Source organism: Peromyscus leucopus, chromosome 5 (assembly GCF_004664715.2).
Source record: "Peromyscus leucopus breed LL Stock chromosome 5, UCI_PerLeu_2.1, whole genome shotgun sequence".
In the NCBI taxonomy this organism is placed as follows: Eukaryota; Metazoa; Chordata; class Mammalia; order Rodentia; family Cricetidae; genus Peromyscus; species Peromyscus leucopus.
This window is the reverse complement of record NC_051067.1, coordinates 39,831,201-39,840,335: the sequence shown is the minus strand read 5'-3', so window position 1 is coordinate 39,840,335 and position 9,135 is coordinate 39,831,201. Positions and strand designations below refer to the sequence as shown.

At 44.3% G+C, this 9,135-nt stretch overlaps 2 non-coding genes across 2 annotated transcripts; one reads left to right on the top strand and one right to left on the bottom strand.

Moving 5' to 3' along the window:
• Positions 1–1,492: 1,492 nt before the first annotated feature.
• Trnar-ucg lies at positions 1,493–1,565 on the bottom strand. The gene has a single exon. It is a non-coding gene; the product is annotated as a tRNA-Arg (tRNA).
• Positions 1,566–3,903: 2,338 nt separating this feature from the next.
• Trnaw-cca lies at positions 3,904–3,975 on the top strand. Its single transcript has one exon. It is a non-coding gene; the product is annotated as a tRNA-Trp (tRNA).
• The last annotated feature ends 5,160 nt before the right edge of the window (positions 3,976–9,135 follow it).

The window sequence follows — 9,135 nt, the reverse complement described above, 5'->3', positions numbered from 1 at the left end:
GGTGGTGGCACACGCCTTTAATCCCAGCACTCGGGAGGCAGAGCCAGGCGGATCTCTGGATCTCTGTGAGTTTGAGGCCAGCCTGGGCTACACCAAGCGAGTTCCAGGAAAGGCACAAAGCTACACAGAGAAACCCTGTCTCGAAAAACCAAAAAAAAAAAGGTAAGATGAAATGAATAATGTAGTGTGCTCTCGTAGCTGAGAAACATACGCTAGATCCCAACTACAAAGATCTTGTATGTTTCCTAGAGTGACTCTAAACAAACCCCAAGGTACACGAAGACAGGTTCCAATTAATGAAATTCATTTTAACTCTTTTGTTAAGCTCTGAATCTTTCACGGGGCTTTGGTAAGTATTCATAGAATACTTAAGCTCAGATCTGAATGTCGTGTCAGGCTGAGCCAAACTGAAGAAGATGAAGTTGTGTTCTAGCTTTAACCCTCATGGACCATGGCTACAGCGGAGGAAAGCTTTGCCCGGGTGAAACATTGCTTTGGGGGGGGGGGGGCAAGGAGAAGTCTCACTGGAGACACCGTGGAAGGTGGATGAACACACACCTGGTTGGGTTTCCGTCTAGAGCTGACAGGAAAGAAGCCCTGGGGGCTGTGACCTTTAGCCCGACCAAGGATTTTCTGCTCCTCCCCCGACCACTCCGGAGACTAGAAATTTGTTCTTCCTCATGCAGCAAATATTTCTTGACCCTGATCCTTGAACATGAATCATATGAACATGTATTGATACAACCACTGTGCCCTTGTCTAATGAAGACAAAGTAGCAATTCTTTAAAAGTATCTACTCGTATTCTGCTTTTGTTTAAATTTCTCTAAAACATCACTCTCTCTTCTTTCCCCGCTTCCCTTCTCTCCTCTCTGAGATCATGTTTCGCTCAGTAGTCCTGGCTTGCCTGAAGCCGCTTCTTTAGAACCTGCGACCTTCAAGTTTGTAATGATGTTCCTGCTTCGGTCTCCTGAGTGTTGGGATTACAGGCATGCTAGCTGTTTTTCTAGTCGGGATCTGGTCCAAGCTGGTTCATTGTGTTTGACTGTCATGGCAACTTCAGTGTCTTTTAGTTTGGCGAAGTCTCCCAGATTTTTGTTTTGTTGTTTTGCTCTAATACAGGACTTTTCTCTTTAATCGAGAGGCAGAGGCAGGCGGGTCTCCGAGTTTGAGGCCAACCTGGTCTACAGAGTGAGTTCTAGATCAACCAGGGATACACAGAGAAACCCTGTCTTGAAAAAAACAAACAAAAGACTTTTCTAAGAGTTAAGCTCGACTGCACTTCAGAAAATCTCACATTTGGGATTTGTCTCCATTTCCCCTGTGGCAGCTTTGCTTCTTACTCTCAGAAATCTCGATCTCCTTGATCTGGGTGATTTGATCCAGGTTAAATATTTTTGGTTTTCTCTGTGTTTAACCAGTACTAACTTTATGTCAGGAGGCAGTTGTCAGATGGCCTAATATTGTCGAAAATTGATAAAAACGGTACCAGCCAACCACGAAGGGATTCGAACCCTCAATCTTCTGATCCGAAGTCAGACGCCTTATCCATTAGGCCACGTGGTCCCACATGAGAGGGCTACTCCTCATTTGTTATTGTAAAACAGTCTGTTCTCTTCCTGATTTGGGATTGTTAGCGATATTGTTATTACAGATTCATTGGTGAAATACGTTTACATTTAATATCATGGAGTTTCAACCAGAGACAATTGAAGACAGGAATTTGGTGATCCAGTCATGGATAACAGTTTGTTGTGGTTTAATCGTTCAATCAGAAGCAAGGATAACAGGCCAGGGTGAGCACCAGTGCTTCAGTTGGGAGTTGAAGGAGAGGAACCACTCACTGCAGGGTTCGTAAAGCCTGCAGCCACCGCTACCTTGCGACGTTTCCAGGTCAAGAATTCACCTTGTGCCGTCCACAGACCCCACTCAAAACAGACTTAAGACATAAATTCAGACAGTATAAAAGAGATTCAGGAGTGGAGACCAGAAATGTTAAAATCTGGACGGCTGAGGGAGGAGCGACATCGACCTGTCAGGCCTGAGAAGGCTCAACTTCAACCTGAGACTGCACAGAAGAAGGCGACGGGATTTGTACCGTCCGCCACTTCTGTTCCCACCCTGCAGTTCCACAGAGAAGCTGTCTGCACGGGGCTGGCTGAGGCGGCCTGCGGGTGATTCGCCGTGTCCTCCAAATCCCTCAGGTTCATGTGCAAACCCTAGTTCTTCATAAAGTCACTGTACTGGCAGATAATGTCTTGGAAGAGGCGATAAGGCAAAATGATTTTTTGTGGGTGAGACCAATGTGACTGTCATCCTTACAAGAGGGTATTAGGAAACCGTCCGCAGAAGAAGACCACATAGATCGAGAAGACCAAGCCAAGAGAAAGAATCCTTAGGAAGAAATCCTTGATCTTTGCCTTGTAGTCGCCCAAACGATGAGAGAAAAAAAATACATACATACCTGTTTTGATATGTGTGTAATGTGTATATATCCATCCATCCATCCATCCATCTATCTATCTATCCTATCTATCTACCATTTATCTATCTCACCACAGTTAACAAATAAAGCAAACAAATAAACAAAAAGAAATTCCTGTTGTTACAACACTGCACCCTGCAATGTTCATTATGGCAGTCCTATATGACTAATACTTTGTCTTTATCCATCCTAGAAGGCCAGACGTTGTTCCTCCCTCTCTCTTCACTCCCACCTCTCTCTCTTCCTCTCCCACTTCCTCCCCACAGGGTCTCACACAGCAGATTAGGATACCCCGTGATACCCAGACCAGCCTCAAACTGGAAGTTTATCCTCTTAATAACCTGATTTTGCCGGTTACTCATTCTGAGACGTATTCCAGCTTGTGGAGAGAGAAGACCAAGTCTCAAACTGACTTCAGGGATTGGCTTTGAAGATATTAATGGGCTGAGGAGCAAGAAAAAGTGAACGGATCAAACTGTATCAGTTGTTACCATGGCAAGAAATAAAGAACTCAAAGAACACTCACACTCACACTATCAAAACACCAGGGACTCTCAAACTTTTCCCTGCAGTTCACCTGGGGTTTGATTAAAACACATACCTTTGATTCATTTTCAGATTCTGCAGCAAGAAAATTTCCTTTTTCTTAATTCCCAGCTGCAAGAGGGTTCTGGCATGTAAACCTAGCATTTGGTAGACTAAGGCAGGAAGATGGCTTCCTAATTCGAGGCAAGATCTTGTCTTAAAACCCCTAGTAGTAGGCTCTTGGGCACCCAAGCTCAAGTAGCCGGCCGCTTTGCTTCGGATACAATCCTTTGCTTCTTTACAAAAAACTCAGGACCCCTTCCCGCGGCCCTAGGAAAAACAACAATAATAGATGCGTGCTGCTGATCCTGGGAGAAATTTCTGAGACCCGCGGAACTGAGGACTATCTCAGTAAGGGTGCTTTGCTTGGAGTTACTGATGTGAACTGAGCGAGCCAGGGAGGCACTATGAGTGCCAGGCAGCCGGTGGACTCTGACCCGGAGGCGAGGCTTTGGGGTCACTACTTTGTGGCCCTCCTGGGGCCAGTTCGCGTGGCACTTTGCAAAGGTTTGGCGCACTGCAAATCTAAAAGTCTGATCTAGAGGAGATCAGTATTGGTCCTGTGTGCTGCGAATATAAGCTCCACACAACCACTGTTTTTCTGAAAAGTAGAAAAATAGAGCAAATGAGAAGACCGTATGTAAGAAGCAAGCGCGATTCGGGGTTAAGGTTAAATCAGGGAATTCCTTACTCTGTCACGCAAGGCCTTAATGAAGGTGTGCACTGTGAGGACACAATGGATCAAACTTCAAAATAACAGTAAAGAAATATTTTAACCAGGTGAAGAGGTCAATCGGGATCCTTAAATTAGCCTGAAAAACAATATGAAGTCATGACCTCGTGGCGCAACGGTAGCGCGTCTGACTCCAGATCAGAAGGTTGCGTGTTCAAATCACGTCGGGGTCAAGTGTTTTAGTTAGGGCGGGTGACTGAAAAGATTCTATCAAATAAACTCTACTGTGTGTATTCAATTAACCTCTTGTAGAGAGTGTAGCTTGAGGGCTGTGCAAACAAACAAAAAAGCACAGTGTTCTCAGTGCGATTTCTGCTGTGGCTTTCCCCTTGGGAAAAGTGAGTTCCAACTTTTGCTACTCTCAATAGAGGGTTTGTAAAGAATGCTCTTCTATAGTCTCACTATGTAGCCGAGGCTGTTCTTAAACCTCTTATCCTCCTTCCTCAGGTTCCAGAGTGTTGGGATTACAGATATGCAATTGACATCTAATTATGTTGATTTTAAATGTAAATCTCATCCTGGAACCCACAAGTACCTGTTAGCCCCTGTCACACTGGCCTTTTAGGTCCCGAAATGCATTTTGCTCTTTCTCGCCACAGGACTTTGGTGCTTGCTGTTTCCGACAAGGTGTTCTGAAAAGGTATTCTCTGCCCTTCACAGCTTGAATTAGATGCTCCTGTTTCAGTGCTCCCAAGGCAGCCTTTCTTTTTCTCCGAGTGGGGCCCTCACTTCCTGGATGGTCTCCACTGACAAGTACTGGAAAAGTCAGTGCGTATGATATTGTAACCTCAGCAGAGCATATGGTGTACGGAAGGTTCTTAATAATGTTGAAGGAACTATGGAAGGAGAGGGAAGATAGATACCACGAAATACTGAACAATTTGGGAAAGATATTAGAAGTAGAGTTTAGTGGTAGCATACAGACCTGTAGTTCAGGAAGCAGCGAGAAGAAAGCCCTAGTGGTGATGGACAGAGGGTACAGCACCAAGTGTGGCCGACAGCAGGAGCTCGCTTGGTTTTCATGAAGCGTTTTTACAAGCACATCCTCAATTATACATAATGGGTTTCACTGTGACATTTTTACATATACAGAATGTATTTTCATCGTATTCATCCCTTATTGCCTTCTCTTGCCTCCCCCCACTTCTGTTCCCCCTCTTCTCTCTTCCCAATCAGACCCCTTCTACTTTGTGTGTGTGTGTGTACACGCATGCGTGCCTGTCTATCTGTCTGTCTGCCTGCCTGCCTGCCTACCCGTGTCTCTGTGTGTTCCACTTTCATCGAGGATGCTTATAGGAACATGACTAAGGGGTTACTTAGAGAAGCATAGGCATTTTAGAACAGTGGCTTCTGAACTCCCTTCCTCACAGCCATTAGATCCTATGTAACCAGGGTGTGTGATGTCTTCAGCGACAGGGGCTTACCTTCCAGTTCTGGTGGGCAACCAAGAGCAATCACAATGACGAGTATTGTTTCTAGGGCCTGAGGGGGGCCTCCCCGCCCAACAACTCAAAAAGAAGTAGCCTATCCCTGTTTGCGTTTTCACTCATCACCCAGTGGCTTCTGGGAGCAGCTTTATCCATTCACACACCTGTTAAAATTCTTTTTTATTTAATAATTTTGCATTACAGTTACTGTGTGCACATGTGTGTGAAGGTCAGAGGACAACTTACCAGAATTGGTTCTTTCTTTCCACTGTATGGGTCCTGAGACAGGGTCTCACTCTGTAGCCCTGGCTGGCCTGGAACTTGTTATATAGAACAAGCTAGCCTTGAACTTACAGGGATGCACTTGCCTCCACCCCCTAGTACTGAGATTAAAAGCCTGTACCACTCCATCCACAATTATAGCTTTCTTACAAATATAAAGTGAACTTGCATTTTTTGTTTGTTTGTTTTGTTTTTCGAGACAGGGTTTCTCTGTGTAGCCTTGGCTGTCCTGGAACTCACTCTGTAGACCAGGCTGTCCTCGAACTCACAGAGATCCACCTACCTCTCCTTCTCAAGTGCTGGTATTAAAGACATGCATGTAGCAGGAATTTTAAAGATTGCTTTTTTATGTGAACTGCCATCTATATTTTTCAGATATGTATGATAAAGTCTTTTCTTGAAAAGTGGAAAACATAACTTATGTAAAAAACTGCTGAGCAGATATTCTGTGCTAGTTTCTTAGAAAAATGAACCATGCCCAGGGTTTCCGCTGTTCAGTGTTGAGAAGAGCCAGTACTAACTGGTGATCAGAGTAAACTATGGTCCCCATTAACGCTGCAAGAACGATGGCTGCCTCTGACTGACAACGTGAGTGTCTGAGTGCTGGGCTCAGGCCCCAGTACAGAGAATGCATGTGGCTTGGTGTGAAAAATGGGAGCTATTTGATTCAAGAGCAAGGGGGTGGGCAGGAAGGCTGAAAGAACTGCCCACTGATAACAGTCTAGATAAAGGTTTGTATGGAGGGAATGGTACTACAGAAAACACAACTTTCTCTAACTCAAGAAAGTAGCAGCGAGAATTCAGTTGCTGCTGTTGTATTTTGCAGCATAGTGCAGAACAGCACCTGAGAATTAACAATTACATTACAAAGAACATGGGCAACTCATTAGGCTTTATTGTAACGTGGATGAAGTTTCCCTCCACCATTATGTGCTTTTCCTCTGATGTTGTTAAGGTGCAATTATTCTGAACAGTTGTTGAAATGGCAGGACAGGGGTCCAGAGAGATGGCTCAGCGGTTAAGGGTGACTGTTGTTCAGAACCAGCTTCAGAGGACTGCAGTTCAGTTTTCCAACACCCTCATCAGTCAGTTCACAACTGCCTGTAACTCCAATTCCAGAGAACCTGACACTTCTGACGGTTTGTGTGCCCTTAACATGAATAAACGGTTACCCTTTAAAAACCGGGCAGGACAGATTCTACCCGAGTGACTGTATAGAGAAAGGGACGGCCGTGTACAGCTGTCCTCAACTCCACACAGCGAGAGCAGCTTTACAGACAGCTTTACAGGTTTACAGACAAGCGGCTGGGTGAAGGCAGGGCAAAGATGGAAAAGTACTGAGACAGGGGGATGGGAGCGTCCTCACTCACTGGCATGGCTTGGAAGGATTCTTACTAAAACTGGGCTGGGTATGGCAAAGTTGGGGCCTTCATACCAAGAGAATCCAGGAAGCCTGACGGAACTGTGGTCAGCGAGGAAATTCTTGTGGGTGTGTGCTGCTTGAACTGGTTCTCATCACTATCTCATTCCGGAGAGCCTCATGGCCAGAGGGTCAAGGTGACATGACCCATGCTGTGAAGATTCCAGATTTGGAGGTGGGGAGGCGAAGCTGAGACATGATATCATGAAGCCCAAGCTGACCTAAGCTTTCTATATAGTGAAGGATGAACTTGGACCTCTGTTCCAGGCATTGACTACCATAGCCAGAATTCTAGTTATATATATTCCCTTGCAAACTAAGAAATGGCTTTAATTAATTGATTACTTACTTAATTAATTATTGAGACAGGATTTCTCTGTGAAGCCCTGGCTGTCCTGGAGTACTCTGTAGACCAGGTTGGCCTGAAACTCAAAAATCTGCCTTCTTCTGGGATTAAAGGCGTGTGCCACCATTCCCCGGTGACATTTTGATTTCTTAACACCATAAAACTGATTTTGATTTTGAACACACACACACACACACACACACACACACACAAAATCTGTCTCTACAGACTAGTTACTTCCTGTAACAATGTCACTGACTTTGCTCTGCTGATGCAGTTGAGGTCTAAACCCTAGAAAAGGAGCTCATGTTTGTGAAGAAAGAAAGAAAGAAAGAAAGAAAGAAAGAAAGAAAGAAAGAAAGAAAGAAAGGAAGGAAGAAAGGAAGGAAGAAAGAAAGAAAGGAAGAAAGGAAGAAAGGAAGAAAAGGAAAGGAGTGACTGCTCCTAGGTGTGGTGGAGGAGAAACTTTATTGTGGATAAAAGGGAGAGCATAGAGGCAGAGACATCTGGGAGAGTCCAGCGTGGACATGACCCTGAGCAGCCAGGCCAGCGTCAGCTTTGCTATGTTAAGTAGGCATCTTAGCCATTGTCCCAGGCTTGAGACGTAAGTTTGGAAGGTGACCGCTTCTGTAAATGTCATTTTAATTTTACCTCACATGTGACTCACCAGTTTAAAATTTGTTGGGTGTGTGCTTCTGCTTTGTTTAGACTCGTTTTTTTTTTTTTTTTTTTTTTTTTTTTTTTTAGTTCATCATTTTTTGTGTCTCATTGCCTGTTCTGACTTGAGTGTGACTTATAGTGAGCACGTCCGACAGTGATATGCTAACCATTGTTAATGACTCCAATATTTGGGAAGGAAATGGTAGGTTCTACCTAATGTATTTCTATAGTATATCAATCCAAAGACTCAAAAAACCAAATTAACCAAACAACAACAACCCCAAACTAACAAACAAAATTCAGACCCCAAAAATGGCTTTGGTTTCCAATAGGCAAAGGAGTGTCTTTTAGAGTCAAGGTGTACTTTTTTTTATTGCTGTGATAGAACACCAGATCAAAGCGGCTTCACGGAGGAAGGATTTACTGTAGTTCAGAGATTACAGCGATAAATTCCATCGCGGTGAAGAAGACACAATGGCAGGGAAGCAGCTGATAAGGGAGCAGAAAGGGATGGATTCTGCTTTAGCGTGCTTTCTCCTTCTTATTCGGTCCCGAACCCCAACCCAAGGAATGGTTCCGTCCTCAGTTAGGGCAGGTCTTCCTAATCCAGAGGCTCCCTTGCAGACATTCCTAGAAGCCCGCCTTTTCAGTTGTTACGGATCCTGCCAGTCATTTTCAATCACAGGGGCTTGAAGCAGGGTCTGTATATATAGTTTAGGCCGGTTTTGAACTGGGGGCGATGAATGACCTTGAACTCCTGATCTGCTGCCTTCACCTTCCAGGTGATTCCATTACAGGATTGCCCCAACACATCCAGTTACAAGTATTTTAATTTCATTGTAAGACAGCTATAAGATTATCTAGCTACTGGTTTTCCCATACATTTAATTTTTTAAAGTAATTTTTTCTACATTTTTGTGGGAGCTGGTATTGAATGTGAGGATTGAAAATATATCGGTGGGGGAAAACAAACAAACAGAAACTATCCCAGTGGTTTACTCTCCTTATTAGCATGAGTTTATTTCCCACACTTCCATCAACCTAGCATTCCATTCTCCAGATATTTGCTCAGGAACCAGGCTGTTGCAAATAAGTGTTTGTTTATTCCAGGACTCCCCTGAAATACCCATCAGAGTCTCGGTGAAGACTTTGAATGACTGCTTTGCACGCAGACTTTGGGGTGGTTATAAAATATTTT